Genomic DNA, 27,440 nt, shown 5'->3' with positions numbered 1-27,440 from the left:
GTTGCTTTAATTGTATTGTCTGAAAAGACAAGATTGTCTGTCCACTTCAAGTGTGGTGATGTAAAAATACACTAGTTTTGACCACACCTGTATTTTTAGTAAACATTATTAGCATGCAATGAATCAAAGTATAAGCTACGATGTCGGAGATCAAGAACGCTTTTGTTGGGGGGAAAAAAGCCTTAACATATCATTTCGACAATACGGGTATCAAACCCGCTATTTCTTGCATGTAGAGCAAGAACTCTAGCCTTTGAGTTAAATCCCCCCGCTGCACAAGAAGGCTGCCACAATTTCTGCAACACCAAAACACTAATTAAGATGTGTCATTTTGAGTCCACAAGACCATGCCCTCAAAGGAGATGAGGTGACCGAGAGGTTAAGGTGATGAACTGCTAATCCATTGTGTTCTGCACGCATGGGTTCGAATCCCATCCTCATCGGACTATACTAATGCACCAGTTTTGACACCACCTGTGTTTTTAGGAAACATCATTAGAATGCAATTAATCCAAGTATCCGGTACGATGTGGGAGATTGAGAATGCTTTTTTGGCAAGAAAAAGGCATAATATACCATTTGGAGAATGCAGGCATCGATTCCTCTTCATCTCACATGCGAAGTGAGCGCTCTACCATTTGTGGTCATACAAGAATGGGATTTGTTTTTGTGTACTTCGAATGAAATGTTTTCCGCATGTTGCAGAATTTTCCACAGGAAAGAAATCTTTAAGATGTATCACCAAAAGAGCTGAACCGCCCAATGTGGGGCTCGAACCCACGACCCTGAGATTAAGAGTCTCATGCTCTCCCGACTGAGCTAACCGGGCCTTTTTCGGCCAAGATATCACTTTTTAATTTTTTTTTTAATTGATGTGGACTTCTTGATGTTTGATCAATTCCACAGCCAACCTAGTTTCTCAGGGAACAAAGGAGCGAGAGGTTCAGTCATAGTTGAGAACTTTGGAAGTGTAGTCATCTTAACCCGTTATGTTCATTTGTCATTTGTAATTTGTCATTTCATCAATGCCCGCATTCTCCATAAACTCCTTTGTTCTTTTGATGAAATGTTCCCACGTAGCGAATACTAATCCGGGCCCCAATCCCGATATCTCGGCTATAGGTATCACCCTAAACCCAGTCCTAACCTAAACCCAGTCCTAACCGCATTCTCCCCTCTAGCACCTTGTCTTGTCTTGTTGTGGGATCAATGCCCACAGTCTCCAAGGAGTTCTTTGCCTTTTGTAGAAGAGATGTTGGGATTGGATCACCCCTTAGCATCCGACAAATACCCCAAACCAGGGGAATTACCTCAAATGGTAAAGTGCTTGCTTAGCATGCGAGAAGTAGCAGAGTCGGTACCCGCATTTTATTTTGTAAAAGAGATGTGGGATCAGAAATGAGTCCAGGATCTATCCCTCAGCGTCAGACAAATACCCCAAACCTAATCCTGGCCGCGTTCTCTAGATTAGTCTCTTATCATGGAATAGTGAAGAAACCCAGTATGTGATTTATTGTTCTCAAGTAGCGCATCGAGGCCGAAGACAAATCCTACCTCCAGTCAAAACCTATCCAAATGTCAATTCCCTGAACGGAAATCAAACCCGGACCACAGCGGTGAGAGCACCGAATCCTAGCCACTAGACCACCAGGGACTGCTTTTGGTCTGCACTCAGAAAGGCAGAGACTGTGTCGCTTCTCTTTGGCCTTCTCGGTGTTGAGGATGAGGCAGCAGAAGTCTTGTGGCATTTTGGAATTGACCACAGGAGGAGGATAAAAGAGATTGGTTTCACATTTAATACTTCTCCTCACCGCCTGAACAGGGACTTGAACCCTGGACCCTCAGATTAAAAGTCTGATGCTCTACCAACTGAGCTATCCAGGCCCTTGATAAATAAGGACAACTCAAGGAAGACAAAATCTTCTGGCATACTGTACTTGTCCTTGCAGAGATGAAAAGGCCCCGGTCCCGAAATGTCCACCCCCAAGATGGACTGAGGTCTTACACTACCCACATGGACAATCCAAATATCTTCTGGACAAAAAGAGTTTGTCGTCAGACAAGACAAAGGTTGAGCCAGTCACCTGAACATGAAACTTTTGATCAACAACAAGACAAGACAAGGTGATACCTATGGCTGTATTTGGCCTAGATATCGGGATTGGGGCCCGGGTTAGTGTTTGGTACTTGGGAACATTTAATCACAAAAAACAAAAGAGATTTTGGAGAATGCGGGCATTGATCCCGCTTCCTCTCACATGCGAAGCGAGCGCTCTACCATTTGAGCTAATTCCCCTGCTGGTGCAGCATTGGCAGAGAAGGTCCAGTCTTATAACTATTTTGGTTCCTTTGCTGGACCACGTCAAAGCGACACAGTCTCTGCCTTTCTGAGTGCAGACTTAAAGCAGTCCCTGGTGGTCTAGTGGCTAGGATTCGGCGCTTTCACCGCTGCGGCTCGGGTTCGATTCCCGGTCAGGGAATTGACATTTGGATGGAGTCGCCAGATGGTCAACCTCCGACCTGTAGGCGAACTCGTCGTCCACAGTACCGAGGCGAAGACGGCAGTACATGGCACAGATACAGCTTCACCCTTCCCCCACTTTAGGCCTAGACTGAAAAAGCAGAACCCACCATCGCAGCTAAAATAGCCCACTTGGGAGAGCGTTGGACTGAAGTTCTAAAGGTCCTCACAATAAACCTCACTCCTCCTGATGGTCGTTACGTCTTTCAATAATGGGGCGTTAAAATGTGGATTTTCAAAAGGAACAAAGACAATCCATCTGCAACCTGGTCAACGGACACGTAAACAGTGTAGGTACCCTGCTTTGTGCGGCTCCTTTTCAGTGTCCTCCATTGTCAGCGAACCTCACAAGGTCACAGTTTTTTCCTGATCAGGGCACCGTTTTGAGTTGTGTGGATGAGTGGTCTAAAGCACCAGATTAAGGCTCCTTTTGCTCAGGGGGCACTGGTTGTTGCACAATTTTCCACAGGAAAGAAATCTTGACGATGTATCACCAAAAGTGCTGAACCGCCCAATGTGGGGCTGAAACTAGCGCACAAGGAATAACTTGTTTAAGTACACCTTTTGGACCTTGATGACCTATCAAGAAGTCAACCTTTGTTGGTTCAATTCTCCCATTCACCATGAGGATGTGTGCCGGTTTAGTGCATATGCAGAACTTAGTTCAGCTCAGTGGTAGAGGTCTCCGGTTCAAATCCGGATGCCCCCTGATGCACTCCTTTGGTTTAAGAATAGTCTAAGAGTACATGAATGCATGGCTCATAATAGCAACAACTTCGGTGTAATATAACTCAAGATTGTTTCCCTTTTTGCATGGCTCCTTTCTACATTTCTGGATCTTGCAGGTCACTGGGAAGATATTCGGCTCAAAGGACCATTTGGTCCCGAACATGAAACTTTCGATCTGAGTGTCCGGGATTCAAGTCCCTGTTCAGGTGACAAGGTCTGAGGTCCACTTGCAAACGCCTAATTTTGCCCTGAAAATACAAGGACAACAGGACAACACCTTGGTACTTTATGGAAAATACATGAGGAGCCGGGCTTTTAACTGGAACTAGAAAGACTTGTGGCCCTGCACTGTCAGAAGTGGGATTTGAACCCACGCCTCATTAGAGACTGCAACCTGAATGCAGCGCCTTCGACCGCTCGGCCATCCTGACCCTCCAGGTCTCACTCCTTCTGTTCCATGAGAAACTGGGTCAGCTGTGGAATTGATCAAACATCAGGATGGCCACATCAATAAAGACTGATATGTAGAGCAGCAAAAGGCCCGATTAGTCGGTAGAGCATGAGACTCTTAATCTCATGGTCATGGGTTCGAGCCCCATGTTGGGCGAATCAGCAGTTTTATTGATACATCTGAAAGATATCTTTCCTGTTGAAAAGTGTTCAACATGCAGAAAACATTTCATTCCAAATACATAAAAACAAGTCTTTTGACCAAAAGCCTGGGGGCTAACTTCGTAGGGCATCAGACTTTAAATCTGAGTGTTCAAGTCCCTTCAGAGATCAAGCACATGTCCTTGTTCCTATTTGTCACCTTGATTTTTTTTGTAAAAGAAGGACTTCAAAGGGCATGTTTCCACCCAGTTTCGAACTGGGGACCTTTTGCGTGTTGTATCCAGTCGTATTGACTATTGCAACGCCCTGCTTTCTGGTCTTCCTAAAAGAAACATCACAAGTCTACAACTTTTACAGAACAACTTTTGCTGCACATGTGCTGACGAGGACCAGAAGGCAGGCGCATATTACACCGCTTCTAAAATCACTGCATTGGCTCCCTGTATGTTTCAGGATCCATTTGAAGGTTTTCTTAATGGTTTTTAAATGTCTTAGGGGTTGTGGGCCTTCTTATTTTTCTGAATTTCTTTTATGTTATGAACCCTCGCGGTCCATCAGGTCCTCCAACACCGACCTGTTATGTATTCCCAGCCCATCAGTCATCCGGGAAATATAAATTGTGTGTCCAAACTGGGGATGGATGCTCGTGTACACACCTTCAGACATCAAGAACATATCCTTGTTCCTATTTGTCATCTTGATTTTTTTTGTAAAAGGAGGTCTTGAAAGGCCATGTTTCCACCCAGTTTCGAACTGGGGACCTTTTGCGTGTGAGGCAAACATGATAACCACTACACTATGGAAACCTGAAGGAAGGGGCTTTTAAGGGGACTGGTGAAGTCACAAAGCAGTTGCCAAACAATGAAACACGACGATGTGTCCAAAGTGGGGGCAGATTGACAATTGTCCAAATGGACAAAGATTTCTCCTTTGTAGGGAAAATTGTTCCAGAAATAATGGGCTTTTCTTCAACAAAACAAGACATCATAATTGCGGCTTGAAAGAAACACCTGAGCCACCCTCTGGGTCACTTTGATATCTCGGTGGACTCAACTTGTGCCCTTGGAGTCAATGGTTTGTAAATAGGCTTGTAACCTCCTCTAACCTCGTCTGGATGGCTGGATGGCCTTTTGAAAAATGAAGTTAAGGTCCTTTCAGTCAGCCAATAAGCCTTTTCAAACTATTTGCCAAGTCACAACATAAACAGGGATTGTTCTGAAAACCGGGCTTGAACCAGGAACCTTTAGAACTTCAGTCTAACGTTCTCCTAAGTGAGTATTTCAGCTTCTAAGGTGGTGTTCTGCTTTTTCAGTCGTGGGTAAAAGTGGGGGCAGGGTGAAGCTGTATCTGTGCCACGTATGTTGCTGTTTAGCTGGTCCAGTGTGTTCTCATCTTGGGTTGGAATGTCCCCATGCTGGTAACGGGTGGGGAATACAGTCCGTTGATGAGGATAAGAGCTACGGAAAATGGGAAGGATTTCACTGGTTGAAGTCTCCAGCTACCATAAAAACGGTCATGGGCCACAAGCCTGTTCTGAATTCCGCTTTGGCCAATCGACACTACATCGACTCAGCAGCAGTCTTTGTTAGTATAGTGGCCAGTATCTCCGCTTGTCACATGGAAGATTGCGCGGTTCGATTCCCAGACAGGGAGTTCCTGTTTTGTATGTCACGTTGAACCTTGAGCAGGGTTGCGGCTGCAACAACCAGTCCGGGAGAACAAGCCCTCTTATTCATCTTCTTCTCCAAGTGCCCAGCTGTGTTGTACAATCTGACAGTGCTTTGCTACCAAATCATTCCAGTCTCATTGCGGTTGTGGCTGAGAATGCCACTATTGACTGAATTTGGATTAGATAATCAAGTCTTGTGGTGGAGAGTCTCAGGTGTAGAGTCTCAGGTGGAGAGGTGTGACGTTTCTGATTGAATTCAGAGGTCATCAGTTGGTCCTGAAAACGGTCTTGGCACTTCTTTTCACGATGAAAGGTACGAAAACAGCTCTGTTGCATTGGCCGGGAATCGGACCCGGGTCTACCACGTGGATCGATCCTGGACTCATTTCCGATCCTAACATCTCTTTTACAAAAGGCAAAGAACTCCTAGAAGACTGCGGCATTGATCCCACAACAAGACAAGGTGATACCTATGGCTGTATTTGGCCTAGATATCGGGATTGGGGCCCGGGTTAGTGTTTGGTACTTGGGAACATTTAATCACAAAAATCAAAAGAGATTTTGGAGAACACGGGCATTGATCCCGCTACCTCTCACATGCGAAGCGAGCCCTCTACCATTTGAGCTAATTCCCCTGCTGTTGCACTGCTGGCAGAGAAGGTCCAGTCTTTAAATATTTTGGTTCCTTTGCTGGACTATGTCAAAGCGACACAGTCTCTGCCTTTCTGAGTGCAGACCTAAAGCAGTCCCTGGTGGTCTAGTGGATAAGATTCGGCGCTTTCAGCGCTGCGGCCTGGGTTCGATTCCCGGTCAGGGAATTGACATTTGGGTAGGTTTTGACTGGAGATAGGATTTGTCTTGGTCCTCGGTCGAATTCCAAGTCCGCCAATTGAATCCCGGTCTACCTGGTCAACGGACACGTAAACAGTGCAGGTACCCTCCTTTGTGCGGCTCCATTTCAGTGTCCTCCGTTGTCAGCGAACCTCACAAGGTCACAGTTTTTTCCTGATCAGGGCACCGCTTTGGGTTGTGTGGATGAGTGGTCTAAAGCACCAGATTAAGGCTCCTTTCGCTCAGGAGCCACTGGTTGAAATCCCACAGCTGTCATTTTCCTGGTCAGGTCCATTATCCACGACTGGAATGATTTGGTAGCAAAGCACTGTCAGATTGTACAGCACAGCTGGGCACTTGGAGAAGAAGATGAATAAGAGGTCTTGTTCTCCCGGACTGGTTGTTGCAGCCGCAACCCTGCTCAAGGTTCAACGTGACATACAAAAAAGGAACTCCCCATCTGGAAATCGAACCGCGTAATCTAAACAGGCGGAGATACTGGTCACTATACTAACAAGGACTGCTGCTGAGTTGATGTAGTGTCGATTGGCCAAAGCGGAATTCAGAACAGGCTTGTGGCCCATGACCGTTTTTATGGTAGCTGGAGACTTCAACCATTGAAATCCTTCCCATTTTCTGTAGCTCTTATTCTCATCAACGGACTGTATTCCCCACCTGTTACTGGCATTCCAACCCAAGATGAGAACACACTGGACCAGGTACACAGCAAACATACGTGGCACAGACACAGCTTCACCCTGCCCCCACTTTTACCCACGACTGAAAAAGCAGAACACCACCTTAGAAGCTGAAAAACTCACTTAGGAGAACGTTAGACTGAAGTTCTAAAGGTCCCTGGTTCAAGCCCGGTTTTCAGAACAATCCCTGTTTATGTTGTGACTTGGCAAATAGTTTGAAAAGGCTTATTGGCTGGCTGAAAGGACCTTAACTTAATTCTTCAAAAGGCCAGACATCCAGCCATCCAGACAAGGTTAGAGGAGGTTACAAGCCTATTTACAAACCATTGACTCCAAGGGCACAAGTTGAGTCCACCGAGATATCAAAGTGACCCCGAGGGTGGCTAAGGTGTTTCTTTCAAGCCGCAATTATGATGTCTTGTTTTGTTGAAGAAAAGCCCATTATTTCTGGAACAATTTTCCCTACAAAGGAGAAATCTTTGTCCATTTGGACAATTGTCAATCTGCCCCCACTTTGGACACATCGTCGTGTTTCATTGTTTGGCAACTGCTTTGTGACTTCACCAGTCCCCTTAAAAGACCCTTCCTTCAGGTTTCCATAGTGTAGTGGTTATCACGTTTGCCTCACACGCAAAAGGTCCCCATTTTGAAACTGGGTGGAAACATGGCCTTTCAAGACCTCCTTTTACAAAAAAAATCAAGATGACAAATAGGAACAAGGATATGTTCTTGATGTCTGAAGGTGTGTACACGAGCATCCATCCCCAGTTTGGACACACAATCCATATTTCCCGGATGACTGATGGGCTGGGAATACATAACAGGTCGGTGTTGGAGGACCTGATGGACCGCGAGGGTTCATAACATAAAAGAAAAATAAGAAGGCCCACAACCCCTAAGACATTTAAAAACCATTAAGAGAACCTTCAAATGGATCCTGAAGGGTCCGGATGGCCGAGCGGTCGAAGGCGCTGCATTCAGGTTGCAGTCTCTAATGAGGCGTGGGTTCAAATCCCCCTATTGACAGTGCGGGGCCGCAAGTCTTTCCAGTTCCAGTTAAAAGCCCGGCTCCTCATATAGCTTCCATAAAGTACCAAGGTATTGTCCTGTTGTCCTTGTATTTTGAGGGCTAAAGGAGGCCTTTGCAAGTGGACCTCAGACCTGGTCACCTGAACAGGGACTTGAATCCGGGACACTCAGATCAAAAGTTTCATGTTCGGGACCAAATGGTCCTTCGAGCCGAATATCTTCCCAGTGACCTGCAAGGTCCAGAGGGAGGCAGGGATGTTCTGTGCCTCCATTGTCGAGACACCTAAGGTGGTCAGGGCCTGTCGTGGCGATAATCCTAGAACCCGTTGGTGGATACCATTGGTGAGGGATGTCGTCAAGCTGAAGCAGTTCTATTGGGCATTTTTGGCTCATGGGACTTCAGCTGACAGGAACCGACAGGCCAAGCGGTCCGCGGCTTTGGCATTCGCTGAGGCAAAAACTCTGACATGGGAGGAGTTTGGAGAAGCCATGGAGAAGGAAGGTGCCAGTCACATCCAAAACAAAGGGTTCCATGGTGTAATGGTTAGATGAAAATAAGGAATGTCATGCAATCATTCTCGAACTAACAGAGATTGTTCAAATTTTGTTAGCGCCTGTTATAAGTCTTCAAACTATTGTCAACAATTCCAAGTCCACCAATCGAATCCCGGTCTACCTCCTGATGGTTGCTACGTCTTTCATAAATGAGGTGTTAAAATGTGGATTTTCAAAAGGAACAAAGACAATCCATCTGCAACCTGGTCAACGGACACGTAAACAGTGCAGCCATAGCTGAGGATGGTTTCCATCCATCGATCTCTGGGTTATGGGCCCAGCACCCGTCCTCTGCGCCACTCTGCTGACACCAGTGCAGGTCTCTCAATCTTTTTCTCCAAGTGCTCAGCTGTGTTGTACAATCTGACAGTCCTTTGCTGCCAAGTCATTCCAGTCGTGGATAATGGACCTGACCAGGAAAATGCCAGCTGTGGGATTTCAACCAGTGATACAACTAATTTAACTAATTGATGTCCCCGCGAGAACAGCCACCTCCATTCAGTGGACACTCAGCAGAGGAGGGGAAAAGATAGATGGTCAAATTACAAGCCTAGCAAAGAGGGGCTCGTTTGTTCAATTCCAGCAGTCCTCTTCTGGTATTTCCATGACTCTGGTTTTCATACTTTTCATCCGAGGTCATGTTGAAGTACAAAGAGTGTTTTCCAGAGAAACGCAAGACCCCAGGATGCAATAGCTTTGTACACTTTTCAGCAGCGGTCATGTTGAAAAGCACCGCTGGTTTACTGGGTGACGCCACTTAGAGATGCAAGAAGCTGTCAGAAGTGGGATTCGAACCCACGCCTCATTAGAGACTGCAACCTGAATGCAGCGCCTTCGACCGCTCGGCCATCCTGACCCTCCAGGTTTTGCTCCTTCTGTCCCCTGAAAAACTAGGTCAGTTGTGGAATTGATCAAACATCAGGATGGCCACATCAATAAAAACAGAACAAAAAATCATATCTAGAGCAGAAAAACCCCTGGCGGCTCACTTCGTAGGGCATCAGACTTTTAATCTGAGGGTCAAGAGTTCAAGTCCCGTCAGAGATCAAGCACATGTCCTTGTTCCCATTTGTCACCTTGATTTTTTTTGTAAAAGAAGGACTTGAAAGGCCATGTTTCCACCCAGTTTCGAACTGGGGACCTTTTGCGTGGCAAAAAGGAGGCGTTTGCAAGTGGACCTCAGACCTGGTCACCTGAACAGGGACTTGAATCCCGGACACTCAGATCAAAAGTTTCATGTTTTGTCAACCTTTGTCGTGTCTGACCATGAACTCTTTTTGTCCAGAAGATATTTGGCTTGTCCATGTGGGTAGTTTAAGACCTCAGTCCATCTTGGAGGTGGACATTTCGGGACCAGGGCCTCTTCATCTCTGCAAGGACAAGTACAGTATGCGACATGGGGGGGGGGGGGTGTGTCACCCGCGAGGAAATTGGACAAAAGCCACTGCAGAAATTTCATGTCAGTGTGAAGAATGTAGAAAGGAGCCATGCAAAAAGGTTAATAATCTCGAGTTATATTACACTGAAGTTGTTGCTATTATGAGCCATGCATTCATGTACTCTTAGACTATTCTTAAACCAAAGGAGTGCATCAGGGGGCATCCGGATTTGAACTTGATCTGCAGTCAAATGCTCTACCACTGAGCTACACCCCCTCAAACACACCAAACATGGTTACACGATGAGAACTAAGTTCTGCATATGCACTAAACCAGCACACATCCTCATGGTGAATGGGAGAAATGAACCAACAAAGGTTGACTTCTTGATGGGTCATCGAGGTCCAAAAGGTGTACTTAAACAAGTTATTCCTTGTGCGCTAGTTTCAGCCCCACAGTGGGCGGTTCAGCACTTTTGGTGATACATCGTCAAGATTTCTTTCCTGTGGAAAATTGTGCAACAACCAGTGCCCCCTGAGCAAAAGGAGCCTTAATCTGGTGCTTTAGACCACTCATCCACACAACCTAAAACGGTGCCCTGATGAGGAAAAAACTGTGACCTTGTGAGGTTCGCTGACAATGGAGGACACTGAAAAGGAGCTGCACAAAGCAGGGTACCTGCACTGTTTACGTGTCCATTGACCAGGTTGCAGATGGATTGTATTTGTTCCTTTGGAAAATCCACATTTTAATGCCCCATTATTGAAAGACGTAACGACCATCAGGAGGAGTGAGGTTTATTGTGAGGACCTTTAGAACTTCAGTCCAACGCTCTCCCAAGTGGGCTATTTTAGCTGCGATGGTGGGTTCTGCTTTTTCAGTCGGGGCCTAAAGTGGGGGAAGGGTACTGCCGTCTTTGCCGACATGGCCTGTGGACGACGTGTTCGCCTACAGGTGGGAGGTTGACCATCTGGCGACTCTATCTCCAGTCAAAACCTATCCAAATGTCAATTCCCTGACTGGGAATTGAACCCGGGCCGCAGCGGTGAAAGCACCGAATCCTAGCCACTAGACCACCAGGGACTGCTTTAGGTCTGCACTCAGAAAGGTAGTCCAGCAAAGGAACCAAAATAGTTATAAGACTGGACCTTCTCTGCCAACACTGCAACAACAGGGGAATTAGCTCAAATGGTAGAGCGCTCGCTTCGCATGTGAGCGGAAGCCGGATCAATGCCCGCAGTCTTCTCGGAGTTCTTTATCTTTTGTAAAAGAGATGTTAGGATTGGAAATGAGTCCAGGATCAATCGACATGGTAGACTCGGGTCCCATTCCCGACCAATGCAACAGGGCTGTTTTCATACCTTTCATCGTGAAAAGAAGTGCCAAGACCGTTTTCAGGACCAACTGATGACCTCTGAATTCGATCAGAAACGTCACATCTCTCCACCTGAGACTCTCTACCTGAGACTCTCCACCACAAGACTTGATTATCTAATCCAAATTCTGTCAATAGTGGCATTCTCAGCCACAACCGCAATCAGACGCAGTTGAACGCTTGGCCGTACTCACTAGCCTCAAAGCAACAAGACCTTTGATAGCTCAGTTGGAAGAGCGGAGGACTGTAGTGGTTCAAGCTGGCATCCTTAGGTCGCTGGTTCAAGTCCGGCTCGAAGGACAAGCCTTTTGCTTATGTTATGTCTGCCAGGAAAGAATGGCAATGCCGTCTTGTCTGAAGGACCTCCGCTCCCCTGTCGATGGAGTTGGACTTGAAATTGGCAAACGGAGAAATTCTGATTGAGTGATCAATGCATTTTGTCAATTTGAATACATTTCATCTCAACTCCTGTTGGAAAAGGACAGCCATTTCCGTGAGAGCACAAGACCCCTGGATTGTACCCCAAAATACTTTGCGCTCATCAAAGAGTAAAGTTGGTGTCCTGGTTTGCAAAGCCTCCATTGTTACGCCAGAAGGTGCCAGTCACATCCAAAACAAAGGGTTCCATGGTGTAATGCTTAGCTCTCTGGACTCTGAATCCAGTGATCCAAGTTCAAGTCTTGGTGGAACCTACTTGCCCTGCAGCAATCCAGTGTTTGGACTGTGTCTTCCTTTAACAGTAAGAGTATGATGACTTATTGACTTACTCTACAAATCAGTGGTAACCGTGGATCAGGATGAGGTCCCCAAACAACGCCAATGTCTGTGACAGCTGATGTCAAGGATCAGCTGATCAGAAGATACTTGGTTTGTGTGCGGGGCCACAAGTCTTTCCAGTTCCAGTTAAAAGCCAGGCTCCTCATGTAGTTTCCATAGAGTACCAAGGGATTGTCCTGTTGCCCTCGTATATTGAGGGCAAAAAGGAGGCATTTGCAAGTGGACCTCAGACCTGGTCACCTGAACAGGGACTTGAATCCCGGACACTCAGATCAAAAGTTTCATGTTTGGGTGACCGGCTCAACCTTTGTCGTGTCTAAACATGAACTCTTTTTGTCCAGAAGATATTTGGCTTGTCCATGTGGGTAGTTTAAGACCTCAGTCCATCTTGGAGGTGGACATTTCGGGACCAGGGCCTCTTTATCGCTGCAAGGACAAGTACAGTCTGCCAGAAGATTTCTCTGCCAATGCTGCAACAGCAGGGGAATTAGCTCAAATGGGAGAACGCTCGCATTGCATGTGAGAGGTAGTGGGATCAATGCCCACATTCTTCAAAACCTCTTTTGTTTTTTGTGATTAAATGTTCCCAAGTACCAAACAGGAGTTACATTTCCGGTTCCGGTTGAGTGAACGCTTGCGCGACTGGCTGCCGCTACTCTCCCGTAACTTTTAAGTGATTTATGGTTCTATTGCCTCAATATGGCCTAACTATGACTATTGTGTTAGCACTCTGTGTGAGCTGAAGTGTTTTTCCTGCGTCACCTGGTCTGCTCTTTTCTGGACTTCCTGTCGTTCTGCCACCACCCAATGGCAGAACCGATCCGGTACACAGCTGCTGAGCTCCTCTGGATACGCTGGCATCTGCCCGTGCCCTCACCGCCACCGTCGGTACTTTACCACCACCCGGACATCGCTATCCTCCCTCGTTGGAAATACACCCATCGTGGGTCTCGCAGGAAATTCAATCACAACAACTCCTCCACAGCAATAAAATCCATCTGGTCTACCACTCGTCGTCCTCCCAGAAACTCCGACAGGGTAGCGCATAGCAGTGTATTAGCTCGCCCGCTTAGGACGGCTAATGCTAACGCTACCGCTAAGCACGACAATGCCACTGTTCGCTTCGGTCTGCTCAACATCCGCTCTCTCAGGGTCATCTCCTCCAGGATCTCCTCACTGACCGTAAGCTCGATTTTTTGTGTTTAACAGAAACATGGCAACAGCCGAATGACTTTTCCACCCTCAACGAATCCACACCGGCTGGCTTTGTTTACATCTGTCATCCCTGTGGCAACGGTCGCGGCGGAGGTCTCGCGGTAATTCACCGCGAGAAGTGGAAAGTCCTGCCGGTGACGGTCTCTGCATTCAGTTCATTTGAATGCACTGTTTTTATGCTCCCTGGACGCTCTCCCACTGTCGTCGCCACCATTTATCGTCCCCCTAAGCCCCACACTGACTTTTTAACTGACTTTGCCACCCTCCTTACACAACTCTCCACTCTGTCACATAACTTAATACTGCTGGGAGATTTCAACATACATATAGACAATAAAACTCTCCCACTCACCAGAGACTTTCTATTATGCCTTGACAGTTTTGGACTCCACCAATACATTGACTTTCCGACACATACCAAAGGACACACACTGGATCTACTCTGCTGCTCTGGCCTCACCCCGTCCAACTGCACCGCCGATGAACTTCCAATAACGGACCACTTCCTCCTCTCATTCAGCACTACACTCTGCCTCTCCTCAATCAAACCTCCACGTCTCATCTCCTTCAGGAACCTAAAGGACATTAATGTTGACACTCTCCGCTCCGAAATTTCCTGTATCCCAATCCCGGATTTTCTTCCTAACCCCGAAGATCTCACAGCTCTCTACATCACTGGTTTAAACAATATCCTGAACTCTATTGCCCCACTGAAAACTCGGACTGTTTCTTTTTCATCATCTGCACCTTGGTACACCCCTGAACTCCGGACAATGAAATCTAAAGGACGACAACTGGAACGGCTCTACAAAAAAAATGGACTCACAATTCACAAAAACATCTACAATACCCACATTCTCCAGTACAAAGACGCCATTGCACACCCTAAATCTGCTTATTACTCTGGTCTCATCACATCCAGCAAAGGAAACACAAAATCACTTTTTTCATTACTCAATAAGATCCTCCAGCCTCCCCACTCTTTACCCCCCCACTTTTACTCAACTGACACTTGTAACTCACTGATGGTATTCTTCAATGACAAAATTAACTCCATTCACCAGCACCTCTGCTCACAACCACCTCCTCTCCCCACATCCGAACCCTTTCTCTATAGTCAGCCTTTTTCCTCTTTTCAACTCCCCACTGCCTCTGAAATAGTATCTGACATCATCCACAAATCCAAGCCCTCCACATGCCAGCTGGACCCCATCCCCACAATCCTGGTCAAATCCTGCCTCTCCTCTCTCTCATTCCTGCCATTATCCACTCTTCACTGTCTACCGGTACTGTCCCCCCAGCTTTCAAAATTGCTGCGGTCACCCCAATCCTGAAAAAACCTGGTTCAGATCCCAACAACTTCAATAACCTCCGCCCTATCTCCAACTTACCTTTCATTTCCAAAATTCTTGAAAAAATAGTCTCCTCCCAACTTCACGCACATCTCACCCTTAACAATCTGTATGAACCCTTCCAGTCCGGCTTCCGTCCCCGTCACAGCACCGAAACTTCACTCATCAAAATCACCAATGATCTCCTCACTGCAGCTGACACCGGTTCACTTTCTATTCTCATCCTCCTTGACCTGAGTGCGGCCTTTGACACCATCTCACACCCCATCCTCCTCAGCAGACACTCCGAAATTGGCATCACCCACACCCCCCTCCACTGGTTCCACTCCTATCTCACAGACCGCACTCAGTTCATTCAGCTTAAATCTTTCTGCTCCGACCCCTCCCCAGTCACCACAGGTGTGCCCCAGGGCTCTGTCCTCCTCTGTCTTCCGTAAATTTAACATTCACTTTCACTGATTCGCGGATGACACCCAGCTCTACCTCTCTTCCAAACCTAACTCTACACTCCCACCCCCCTCCCTCACCTCCTGTCTCTCTGAAATAAAATCATGGTTCACCTCCAACTTTCTGAAACTTAATAGCAATAAAACTGAATTCTTACTCATTGGCACCAAATCCACCCTATCTAAAGTTGACTCCTTCTCTCTCTCCATCGACAGCTCCTTAGTCTCCCCCTCCCCTCAGGTCAAGAGTCTGGGTATCCTCGACAGCACACTATCTTTCCAATCCCACATCAATAACGTCACCAGGTCAGCTTACTTCCATCTTTTTCATCATTTTCAAATCTAACCTCAAAACCCTGTTCTGTTGCCTAATCTGTTCAAACTTGCCTATTCCCTTTAACTGGTTCACATGGTCCCCCCTGTCCGATTTATTGTATGCTCTTATTTATCGTTTGTTGTCTTTTATCTTGTATTTTATATTGGTGTTTTTATCTCCTGTACAGCGACCTTGGGTGTCCTGAAAGGCGCTTTTAAATAAAATGTATTATTATTATTATTAAACACTAATCCGGGCCCCAAACCCAATATCTAGGCCAAATACAGCCTAAGGTATCACCCTAAACCCAGTCCTAACTGCATTCTCCTGTCGAGCACCTTGTCTTGTCTTATTTGGGATCAATTCCCACAGTCTCCAAGGAGTGCTTCACCTTTTGTAGAAGAGATGTTGGGATTGGATCTACCCCTTAACATCCGACAAATACCCCAAACCAGGGGAATTACCTCAAATGGTAAAGTGCTTGCTTAGCATGCGAGATGCAGCAGGATCGATACCCACATTCCCCAAGGAATAACTTTGTGTTTTGTAAAAGAGATGTGGGATCGGAAATGAGTCCAGGATCTATCCATCAGCGTCAGACAAATACCCCAAACCTAATCCTGGCCGCGTTCTCTAGACCAGTCTCTTGTCATGTAATAGTGAAGAAACCGAGTCCGTGGGTTATTGTTCCCAAGTAGCGCATCAAGGTGACCCCAACCATTCCACCGAGGCCTTGCAGAGATGAAGAGGCCCCGAAATGTCCACCCCCAAGATGGACTGAGGTCTTAAACTACCCACATGGACAATCCAAATATCTTCTGGACAAAAAGAGTTTGTGGTCAGATAAGACAAAGGTTGAGCCGGTCACCTGACCGCGACCATTCCACCGAGGCCGAAGACAAATCCTCTCTCCAGTAAAAACCTATCCAAACGTCAATTCCGTGACCGGGAATCGAAACCGGGCCGTGGCAGTGAGAGCACCGAATCCTAGCCACTAGACCACCGGTTATTTTGTCAAAGAGGGAATAGAAAGCCCATGTTTCCACCCAGTTTTAAACAGGGGGCCTTATGCGTGTGAGGCAAACGGGATAACCACTAATCTAAGGAAACCCGGAGTGGAGGACGGGGGGTTATAAGAGTACTGGCGAAACTTCTTGATGGGTCATCGAGGTCCAAAAGGTGTACTTAAACAAGTTATTCCTTGTGCGCTAGTTTCAGCCCCACATTGGGCGGTTCAGCACTTTTGGTGATACATCGTCAAGATTTCTTTCCTGTAGAAAATTGTGCAACAACCAGTGCCCCCTGAGCAAAAGGAGACTTAATCTGGTGCTTTAGACCACTCATCCACACATCCTAAAACAGTGCCCTCATCAGGAAAAAACTGTGACCTTGTGAAGTCCGCTGACAAAGGAGGACACTGAAACGGAGCCGCACAAAGCAGGGTACCTGCACTGTTTACGTGTCCGTTGACCAGGTTGCAGATGGATTGTCTTTGTTCCTTTTGAAAATCCACATTTTAACGCCCCATTATTGAAAGACGTAACGACCATCAGGAGGAGTGAGGTTTATTGTGAGGACCTTTAGAACTTCAGTCCAATGCTCTCCAAAGTGGGCTATTTTAGCTGCGATGGTGGGTTCTGCTTTTTCAGTCAGGGCCTAAAGAGGGGGAAGGGTGAAGCTGTATCTGTGCCATGTACTGCCGTCTTCGCCGACATGGCCTCGGTACTGGAGACGACGAGTTCGCCTACATGTGGGAGGTTGACCATCTTGCGACTCTATCTCCAGTCAAAACCTACCCAAATGTCAATTCCCTGACCAGGAAACGAACCCGGGCCGCAGCAGCGAAAGCACCGAATCCTAGCCACTAGACCACCAGGGACTGCTTAGGTCTGCAGTCAGAAAGGCAGAGAGGTCGCTGGTTCAAGTCCAGCTCGAAGGACAAGCTGTTTCTTATGTTATGTCTGCCAGGAAAGAATGGCAATACCGTCTTGTCCGCCTCCGCCTCCCTGTCATTGGAGTTGGACTTGAGTCTTTGTCACGCAGTCTGAAATTGGCAAACGGAGTAATTCTGATTGAGTGTCTATTTGACTACGTTTCATCTCAACTCCTGTTGGAAAAGGACAGCCATTTCCGTGAGAGCACAAGACCCCTCGATTGTACCCGAAAATATTTTGCGCTCATTAAAGAGTAAAGTTGGTGTCCTGGTTTGCAAAGCCTCCATTGTTACGCCAGAAGGTGCCAGTCACATCCAAAACAAAGAGTTCCATGGTGTAATGGTTCGCACTCTGGACTCTGAATCCAGTGGTCCAAGTTCAAGTCTTGGTGGAACCTACTTGCCCTGCAGCAATTGAGTGTTTGGACCGAGTCTTCCTGTTAGAGTATGATGACTTACTCTACAAATCAGTGGTAACCGTGGATCTGGATGAGGTCCCCAAACGACGGCAATGTCTGTGACAGCTGATGTCAAGGATCAGCTGATCAGAAGATACTTGGTTTGTGTGCGGGGCCACAAGTCTTTCCAGTTCCAGTTAAAAGTCTCCTCATGTAGTTTCCATAGAGTACCAAGGGATTGTCCTGTTGCCCTCGTAGTTTGAGGGCAAAAAGGAGGCACTTGCAAGTGGACCTCAGACCTGGTCACCTGAACAGGGACTTGAATCCCGGACACTCAGATCAAACGTTTCATGTTCAGGTGACCGGCTCAACCTTTGTCTTGTCTGACCACAAACTCTTTTTGTCCAGAAGATATTTGGATTGTCCATGTGGGTAGTTTAAGACCTCAGTCCATCTTGGGGGTGGACATTTCGGGGCCTCTTCATCTCTGCAAGGCCTCGGTGGAATGGTTGGGGTCACCTTGATGCGCTACTTGGGAACAATAAATCACGTACTGGGCTTCTTCACTATTCCATGATAAGAGACTAATCTAGAGAACGCGGCCAGGATTAGGTTTGGGGTATTTGTCTAACGCTGAGGGATAGATCCTGGACTCATTTCCGATCCCACATCTCTTTTACAAAATACAAAGGATTCCTTGGAGAATGCGGGTATTGACTCTGCTACTTCTCGCATGCTAAGCAAACACTTTACCATTTGAGGTAATTCCCCTGGTTTGGGATATTTGTCGGATGCTAAGGGGTAGATCCAATCCTAACATCTCTTCTACAAAAGGCAAAGAACTCCTTGAAGATTGCGGGCATTGATCCTACAACAAGACAAGACAAGGTGCTAGAGGGGAGAATGCAGTTAGGACTGGGTTTAGGGTGATACCTATGGCTGTGTTTGGCCTAGATATCGGGATTGGGGCCCGGATTAGTATTCGCTACGTGGGAACATTTCATCAAAAAAACAAACGAGTTCATGGAGAATGCGGGCATTGATTCCGCTACCGCTCACATGCTAAGCGAGCGCTCTACCATTTGAGCTAATTCCCCTGTTGATGCAGCGTTGGCAGAGAAGGTCCAGTCTCATAACTATTTTGGTTCCTTTGCTGGAGTACGTCAAAGCAACACAGTCTCTGCCTTTCAGAGTGCAGCCATGATGCAGTCCCTGGTGGTCTAGTGGCTGGGACTTGGTGCTCTCACCACCGCGTCCGTTGTTCGATTCCCGGTCAGGGAACTGACATTTGGTTAGGTTTTGAGTGGAGATAGGATTTGTCTTGGTCCTCGGTCGAACGGTTCGGGTAATCTTTCAGCGCTATCTGTGAACTGCGGTCACTGCACATAAAAACAATTCCAAGTCCGCCAATCGAATCCCGGTCTACCTCCTGATGGTCGTTAACATCCTTCATAAATGGGGTGTTAAAATGTGGATTTTCAAAAGGAACAAAGACAATCCATCTGCAACCAGGTCAACGGACACGTAAACAGTGCAGGTACCCTCCTTTGTGTGGCTCCATTTCAGTGTCCTCCGTTGTCAGCGAACCTCACAAGGTCACAGTTTTTTCCTGATCAGGGCACCGTATTGGGTTGTGTGGATGAGTGGTCTAAAGCACCAGATTAAGGCTCCTTTCGCTCAGGAGCCACTGGTTGAAATCCCACAGCTGTCATTTTCCTGGTCAGGTCCATTATCCATGACTGGAATGATTTGGTAGCAAAGGACTGTCAGATTGTACAACACAGCTGAGCACTTGGAGAAGAAGATGAATAGAGGTCTTGTTCTCCCGGACTGGTTGTTGCAACCGCAACCCTGCTCAAGGTTCAACGTGACATACAAAACAGGAACGCCCCGTCTGGGAATCGAACCGCGTAATCTTCCATGTGACAGGCGGAGATACTGGCCACTATACTAACAAGGACTGCTGCTGAGTCGATGTAGTGTCGATTGGCCAAGGCGGAATTCAGAACAAGCTTGTGGCCCATGACCGTTTTTATGGTAGCTGGAGACTTCAACCAGTGAAATCCTTCCCATTTTCTGTAGCTCTTATCCTCATCAACGGACTGTATTCCCCACCCGTTACCGACATGGGGACATTCCAACCCAAGATGAGAACACACTGGATCAGGTACACAGCAACATACGTGGCACAGACACAGCTTCACCCTGCCCCCACTTTTACCCACGACTGAAAAAGCAGAATACCACCTCAGAAGCTGAAAACCTCACTTAGGAGAACGTTAGACTGAAGTCCTAAAGGTCCCTGGTTCAAGCCCGGAACAATCCCTGTTCATGTTGTGACTTGGCAAATAGTTTGTAAAGGCTTATTGGCTGGCTGAAAGGACCTTAACTTCATTTTTCAAAAGGCCAGCCATCCAGCCATCCAGACAAGGTTAGAGGAGATTACAAACCTATTTACAAACCATTGACTCCAAGGGCACAAGTTGAGTCCACCGAGATATCAAAGTGACCCCGAGGGTGGCTAAGGTGTTTCTTTCAAGCCGCGATTGTGATGTCTTGTTTTGTTGAAGAAAAGCACATTATTTCTGGAACAATTTTCCCTACAAAGGAGAAATCTTTGTCCATTTGGACAATTGTCAATCCACTTTGGACACATCGTCGTGTTTCATTGTTTGGCAACTGCTTTGTGACTTCACCAGTCCCCTTAAAAGCCCCTTCCTACGGGTTTCCATAGTGTAGTGGTTTATCACGTTTGCCTCACACGCAAAAGGTCCCCAGTTCAAAACTGGGTGGAAACATGGCCTTTCAAGACCTCCTTTTAAAAAAAAATCAAGATGACAAATAGGAACAAGTATCCCCATCCATACCCAGTTTGGACACACAATCCATATTTCCCGGATGACTGATGGGCTGGGAATACATAACAGGTCGGTGTAGGAGGACCTGATGGACCGCGAGGGTTCATAACGTAAAAGAAATTCAGAAAAATAAGAAGGCCCACAACCCCCAAGGCATTTAAAAACCATTAAGAGAACCTTCAAATGGATCCTGAAACATACAGGGAGCCAATGCAGTGATTTTAGAAGCGGTGTAATATGCGCCTGCCTTCTGGTCCTCGTCAGCACACGTGCAGCAAAAGTTGTTCTGTAAAAGTTGTAGACTTGTGATGTTTCTTTTAGGAAGACCAGAAAGCAGGGCATTTGAGCCCGAGGGTGGCAAAGGTGTTTCTTTCACAGCTCGTTTTTAAACCTTTCAAGCCGCGATTGTCTTGTTTTGTTGAAGAAAAGCCCATTATTTCTGGAACATTTTTCCCTCCAAAATCTTTGTCAATTTGGACAATTGTCAATCTGCCCCCACTTTGGACACATCGTCATGTTTCATTGTTTGACAACTGCTTTGTGACTTCGCCAGTCCCCTTAAGAGCCCCTTCCTTCGGGTTTCCATAGTGTAGTGGTTATCACGTTTGCCTCACACGCAAAAGGTCCCCAGTTCGAAACTGGGTGGAAACATGGCCTTTCAAGTCCTTCTTTTACAAAGAAAATCAAGGTGACAAATGGGAACAAGGATATGTGCTTGATCTCTGAAGGGACTTGAACTCTTGACCCTCAGATTAAAAGTCTGATGCCCTACAAACTCTGCCCCCAGGCCTTTGGTCAGAAGACTTGTTTTTGTGTATTTGGAATGAAATGTTTTCTGCATGTTGAACAATTTTCAACAGGAAAGATATCTTCCAGATGTATCAATAAAAGTGATGAATTGCCCAATGTGGGGCTCGAACCCACGACCATGAGATTAAGAGTCTCATGCTCTACCGACTGAGCTAACCGGGCCTTCTTCTGCTCTAGATATGATTTTTTGTTCTGTTTTTATTGATGTGGCCATCCTGATGTTTGATCAATTCCACAACTGACATAGTTTCTCAGGGGACAGAAGGAGCAAAACCTGGAGGGTCAGGATGGCCGAGCGGTCAAAGGCGCTGCATTCAGGTTGCAGTCTCTAATGAGGCGTGGTTTCGAATCCAACTTCTGACAGCTTCTTGCATCGTGAAGTGGCGTCACCCAGTAAACCAGGGGTGCTTTTCAACATGACCGCTGCTGAAAAGTGTACGAAGCAGACCTATTGTATCCTGGGGTCTTGCGTTTCTCCGGAAACACTCTTTGTACTTCAACATGACCTCGGATGAAAAGTATGAAAACCAGAGTCATGGAAATACCAGATGAGGACTGCAGGAATTGAACAAACAAGCCCCTCTTTGCTAGGCTTGTAATTTGACCAACTATCTTTTCCCCTCCTCTGCTGAGTGTCCACTGAATGTAGGTGGCTGTTCTCGCGGGGACATCATGTCAGGATCCTCTCCCCCCTCCAGACCCCTTCCCCTTCCCTACCTTTTGTTTCTTTATGACAGCACCCTTTGGTAGGCATCATCCTTGATGCCTTGGAAGCTTTGTCGCATCATCCTTGACGGCAGCCCTTAAAAGCCCACGGAGAGCGAGAGACTTCACAAGATTGTTGACAACCTTTGAGTGGTAACACTTGTTCACTTAGGTTTTCATATATGATAGAGATTCCTGTTTTTGATCACATTTTGTGCATCTTTGTTGTGGGATACATCTTCGGCCTGCTGCCATGCTCGTTGCCCTGCCGTCCTGATCAAGCCTCTGTGGATTTTCCCTTCTTACCCCTCAATAAACTGTCTTCTTTAACCATACAAGGCGTCTGCAATTTGGAGTTCATCCACAATGCGGACAGAAAAACCTGACAGAACAATCTGGTCACACAACATGGACTCCGCGGATGCCCGAGAAGTATTGGGCGCTCAAAATGTGCTCCTGGGACACCATTCAGAGATTCTTCAAGGTCTAACCGAGACCAACAAAGCCATTCTCGTTCAACTCAGGGACTTGACTCACAGGTTCACCGAGACCAAGACCAGCTCTATGCCGGACAAGGGTGTGGACATATGAGCCCCTGAGCAGTCAGTATCAAGAGAATCGAGTGCATCAAGGGAATCGAGTGCCACCCAGCCAGAACCATTTGCGGGTGAGTTCCATAAGTGTAAAGGATTTTTGATGCAATGCCAGCTTGTGTTTCAACAGAGACCCACTACCTTTTTTGATGAGCAAAGCAAGGTCAACTATGTTTTGGGCTTGTTACAGGAGCGAGCATTGGCATGGGCAGAGGCCTTGTTCTTGTCCCAAGGTACGCCAAACTCTTCTGATGAGCTATCCCAAGAGATGAAGGCTGTGTTCCACCATCCCGAATCTTTGGGCACTACGGAGGGCCGACTTCTAACTCTTCGCCAAGGATCCAGAAGCGTGGCAGATTACTCAGTAGATTTTTGGACATTAGCAGCAGAGTCTGGATGGAATGAAAGGGCCCTCCGACAGGCATACATCAATGGGCTAACCGAAACCCTACAGGATGAATTAGCAGCCAGAGATGAACCCGACGACCTCAAGACACTTGTTGCTATGAGCATTCGCATTGATAATCGACTCCGGGAACGGAACAGAAGACGAGCGTCACGACCTCCCTCACGACCTTCCCTCAGTCCTGGAGCACAGTTTATGGCCGCTCCAGAGACCCGTCAACCTGCCAACTTTAGGCCAAGCTTGCAACAACACACACAAGAGGAGCCTATGCAGCTGGAATGAGCAAGACTAACTCCTGAAGAACGGAGCCGCAGACTACAGGCTGGGGAGTGCTTGTACTGTTCCAGTCCCAATCATTTTCGACGAGACTGTCCTAAACGTGAACCCTCACACCAAGATGTGAAGGTGGGAACCTTAACAAAGGAAGCAAGCTCAAGGAAGGTCCCCATTAAACGCCTGACACTGGTTGCCCAACTCCTGTTTGGTAATATGTCCCTCCATGTGTCAGCCCTGGTGGACTCTGGAGCAGAAGGCAATTTCATTGATGCCGATCTGGCAACTGATCTTGGAGTTCCACTCAAAGCTCTAGAGGCTAGCTTTGTGGCGAAGGCTCTGGATGGTCGCCGTCTGGCGACTGTCACCCATCAGACTGAAAACATTACTCTCATGCTCTCTGGGAATCATCAGGAAGAAATATCTCTTTTTGTATGGAAAACTCCGGAGGATCCTGTGATCCTGGGATTTCCATGGCTCAGTCAGCACAACCCCCAAATCAACTGGACTGCAGGGGAGGTGCTCAGCTGGAGCAACTTGTGCCTCTCTCATTGTCTGAAGTCAGCTGTACCTCCTTCCCCAAAGGACACCCCCAGTCCCGAGGCACCGCCAGATCTGTCCCAGGTCCCGCCAGATTACATGGAATTAAGAGAAGTTTTCAGCAAGAGTAGGGCACTTTCCCTTCCCCCACATAGGCCCTATGACTGTTGTATTGATCTCCTTCCGGGGGCCCCTCTCCCTGTAGGAAAGTTGTATAACATCTCACGTCCTGAACGTGAGGCTATGGAGACGTACATAAGGGAATCCCTAGCTGCAGGGATACTTCAACCCTCCTCTTCCCCAGTGGGAGCTGGATTTTTCTTTGTAGGCAAGAAAGATGGCACTCTGAGACCCTGCATAGACTACAGAGGCCTAAACAACATCACAGTCAAGAATAAATACCCCTTGCCCCTGCTCACATCTGCCTTTGATGCTTTACAAGGAGCTGAAGTCTTTACCAAATTAGACTTGCGCAATGCTTACCATCTTGTGCGCATAAAAGCCGGAGACGAGTGGAAGACAGCTTTCAACACCCCCTTGGGGCATTTCGAATATCTGGTTATGCCGTTTGGCCTGTCCAACGCCCCAGCCGTTTTCCAAGCTCTGATAAATGATGTATTGAGGGACTTCCTAGAAAGATTTGTGTTTGTTTACCTTGATGACATTTTGATTTACTCGAAGAACCTTGACAAACACATCTCCCATGTTCGCCAGGTCCTCCAGCGCTTACTGGAGAACCGACTGTTTGTCAAAGCAGAGAAGTGTCTTTTCCACACTGAATCCGTGTCATTCCTGGGCTACATTTTGGGAAAAGGCAGTGTCGGGGCAGACTTGGAAAAGATAAAGGCAGTAACTTAGTGGCCCACACCTCAGACCAGAAAGGAGTTACAACGTTTTCTGGGGTTTGCCAACTTTTATCGCAGATTCATTCGCAATTTCAGCCGTGTCGCGGCGCCCCTATCTGCGCTAACATCGACTAAGACTCGGTTCTGTTGGAACCATCAAGCGGTGGTTGTTTACCACCGCCCCCATCCTGATCCAACCTGACCCTTCCAAGCAGTACATTGTTGAGATGGATACCTCGGACACGGGGGTCGGAGCAGTGTTGTCCCAGAGGGCTGAGGATCAAAAATTGCACCCATGTGCTTTTTTTTCCAAACACCTTTCCCCAGCAGAGAGGAATTATGATGTGGGCGACAAGGAGTTGCTGGCAGTCAAACTGGCCCTGGAGGAGTGGCGACACCTGCTGGAGGGGACGGACCAACCATTTCTGGTATGGACAGACCACAAGAATCTCTCTTACATCCAGTCAGCTAAGAGGTTGAACTCCCGCCAAGCAAGATGGGCCTTGTTTTTTTCTCGATTCCAGTTCCAGCTTACCCACAGACCAGGCTCCAGAAATATCAAACCAGGTGCCCTTTCTCGTCAGTTTGGGGGCACTACCGATGAGAGGTCAGAACACACCATTCTACCGTCTTCACAGATAATCGGGGCCATCGAGTGGGAGATCGAATCTGTGGTCAGGCAGGCCCAAATTGACGAGCCGGATCCTGGAACAGGACCTGCAAACCGACTATTTGTTCCAGATGCTGCCCGTACCCAAGTGTTGAAGTGGGCCCATGAGTCCCGCATTGCCTGCCACCCGGGAATAAATCGTACAAGCTCCTTTATCAAGAGACAGTTTTGGTGGCCTACCTTGGACAAAGATGTCAGGAGCTTTGTGTCAGCCTGTGGAGTGTGCGCCAGAAACAAATCTGTCCACCGACCACCCTCTGGGTTACTACAACCACTACCCCATCCTGGACGCCCCTGGTCGCATATTGCAGTAGATTTTGTCTGTGGACTTCCACCCTCAAATGGCAAAACCATTATGACCATTGTAGATCGCTTTTCCAGGTGCGCACATTTCCTGTCCTTGGAGAAGTTCCCCTCAGCCTTGGAAACTGCGAAACTCCTGGTGGATCATGTTTTCAGACTTCATGGCATACCCACCGACATTGTCTCCGATCGAGGACCCCAATTCATATCCCGTGTGTGGAAGGAGTTCTGTAAAGAGCTCGGAGCTACGTCCAGCCTCACGTCAGGGTACCATCCCCAGTCAAATGGGCAATGCGAGAGGCTCAACCAGGATCTAGAATCAACCCTCAGATGTGTTACTGAGAACAATTCTTCCAATTTGGATTGAGTACGCACACAATTCTATGACCAGTTCTGCACTGGGTATGTCTCCATTTGAGGCCGCGCTAGGCTATCAGCCACCTCTGTTCCCTGCCCAGGAGTCTGAGAGTTGTGTGCCGTCAGTGCAGGCCCATCTTGAACGTGCCAAGCGGGTCCGGAAAGAAGCTTGCACGGCCATGCAGAGATCATCGGAAGAAAATAAGAGGCTGGCGGACAGACGGCGGATCCCAGCTCCACTATACTCTCCTGGTCAAAATGTTTGGCTCTCTTCCAAAAACATTCCCATCAAGACTGATGCTCGCAAACACTCTCCCCGGTTTCTGGGTCTATTTGCCATTGAGAAGATTGTCAATCCTTCAGCGGTGAGGCTCAGGTTACCACCCACCCTACGGGTACACCCAGTATTTCATGTCTCCCAGATCCGTCCTGTTACCACCAGTCCTCTGTCTCCTCCTTCGGAACCTCCTCCTCCTGTTCGGGTCATTGATGACCATCCGGACCTCAACGTCCGACGTATCCCGGACGTTCGTCGGAGAGGGAGAGGGTACCAGTACCTGGTGGATTGGGAGGGTTACGGCCCAGAAAAGCGTTGCTGGGTACCCCGCTCTGCTATTTCAGACCCTGACCTTGTCCGTGACTTCCATCGCTCCTATCCGGACAGACCTGGTGGGTTGCCAGGTGGCGCCCGTTGAGGGGGGGGGTACTGTCAGGATCCCCTCCCCCCTCCAGACCCCTTCCCCTTCCCTACCTTTTGTCTCTTTATGACAGCACCCTTTGGTAGGCATCATCCTTGATGCCTTGGAAGCTTTGTCGCATCATCCTTGATGGCAGCCCTTAAAAGCCCACGGAGAGCGAGAGACTTCACCAGATAGTTGACAACCTTCGAGTGGTAACACTTGTTCACTTAGGTTTTCATATATGATAGAGATTCCTGTTTTTGATCACATTTTGTGCATCTTTGCAGTGGGATACATCTTCGGCCTGCTGCCATGCTTGTTGCCCTGCTGTCCTGATCAAGCCTCCACTCTCCTCCAACACCAGTGAACATTCAGGGAATGGACATTGAGATGACTCTATCTGCTCAAGAGACTGAGGTCTTTTGGAGTGCAAGGGGCACTCCTCTATGACTCTGTTGTGGCTTCAGCCATTTTCCAGGGAGTGGTCTGCTGGGGCAGCAGCATTTCGGCTGCGGATAGGAAGAGACTGGATAAGATCATCAGGAAGGCCAGCTCTGCACTGGGT

At 47.6% G+C, this 27,440-nt stretch overlaps 12 non-coding genes across 12 annotated transcripts; 6 read left to right on the top strand and 6 right to left on the bottom strand.

The window, feature by feature from the left end:
• The first annotated feature begins 361 nt into the window (after positions 1-361).
• trnas-gcu (transfer RNA serine (anticodon GCU)) lies at positions 362-443 on the top strand. The gene has a single exon. It is a non-coding gene; the product is annotated as a tRNA-Ser (tRNA).
• A 313-nt stretch (positions 444-756) lies between these two features.
• Positions 757-829, bottom strand: trnak-cuu (transfer RNA lysine (anticodon CUU)). The gene has a single exon. It is a non-coding gene; the product is annotated as a tRNA-Lys (tRNA).
• Positions 830-1,811: 982 nt separating this feature from the next.
• trnak-uuu (transfer RNA lysine (anticodon UUU)) lies at positions 1,812-1,884 on the bottom strand. The gene has a single exon. It is a non-coding gene; the product is annotated as a tRNA-Lys (tRNA).
• Positions 1,885-2,408: 524 nt separating this feature from the next.
• trnae-uuc (transfer RNA glutamic acid (anticodon UUC)) lies at positions 2,409-2,480 on the top strand. Its single transcript has one exon. It is a non-coding gene; the product is annotated as a tRNA-Glu (tRNA).
• A 1,119-nt stretch (positions 2,481-3,599) lies between these two features.
• trnal-cag (transfer RNA leucine (anticodon CAG)) lies at positions 3,600-3,681 on the bottom strand. Its single transcript has one exon. It is a non-coding gene; the product is annotated as a tRNA-Leu (tRNA).
• A 914-nt stretch (positions 3,682-4,595) lies between these two features.
• Positions 4,596-4,668, bottom strand: trnav-cac (transfer RNA valine (anticodon CAC)). Its single transcript has one exon. It is a non-coding gene; the product is annotated as a tRNA-Val (tRNA).
• A 2,984-nt stretch (positions 4,669-7,652) lies between these two features.
• Positions 7,653-7,725, top strand: trnav-cac (transfer RNA valine (anticodon CAC)). The gene has a single exon. It is a non-coding gene; the product is annotated as a tRNA-Val (tRNA).
• A 1,693-nt stretch (positions 7,726-9,418) lies between these two features.
• trnal-cag (transfer RNA leucine (anticodon CAG)) lies at positions 9,419-9,500 on the bottom strand. Its single transcript has one exon. It is a non-coding gene; the product is annotated as a tRNA-Leu (tRNA).
• Positions 9,501-11,611: 2,111 nt separating this feature from the next.
• On the top strand, positions 11,612-11,698 carry trnay-gua (transfer RNA tyrosine (anticodon GUA)). Its single transcript is given in 2 exon segments — positions 11,612-11,648; positions 11,663-11,698. It is a non-coding gene; the product is annotated as a tRNA-Tyr (tRNA).
• An 8,861-nt stretch (positions 11,699-20,559) lies between these two features.
• On the top strand, positions 20,560-20,633 carry trnav-cac (transfer RNA valine (anticodon CAC)). Its single transcript has one exon. It is a non-coding gene; the product is annotated as a tRNA-Val (tRNA).
• Positions 20,634-21,271: 638 nt separating this feature from the next.
• On the top strand, positions 21,272-21,344 carry trnav-aac (transfer RNA valine (anticodon AAC)). The gene has a single exon. It is a non-coding gene; the product is annotated as a tRNA-Val (tRNA).
• A 248-nt stretch (positions 21,345-21,592) lies between these two features.
• On the bottom strand, positions 21,593-21,665 carry trnak-cuu (transfer RNA lysine (anticodon CUU)). The gene has a single exon. It is a non-coding gene; the product is annotated as a tRNA-Lys (tRNA).
• Positions 21,666-27,440: the final 5,775 nt, after the last annotated feature.

This window comes from Doryrhamphus excisus, linkage group LG6 (assembly GCF_037039965.1).
Source record: "Doryrhamphus excisus strain RoL-2023G ecotype Guam linkage group LG6, RoL_Dexc_Guam_v1.1, whole genome shotgun sequence".
NCBI lineage: Eukaryota > Metazoa > Chordata > Actinopteri > Syngnathiformes > Syngnathidae > Doryrhamphus > Doryrhamphus excisus.
Note: the sequence above shows the minus strand (reverse complement) of the source record. Positions and strands in the feature narration are given on the sequence as shown.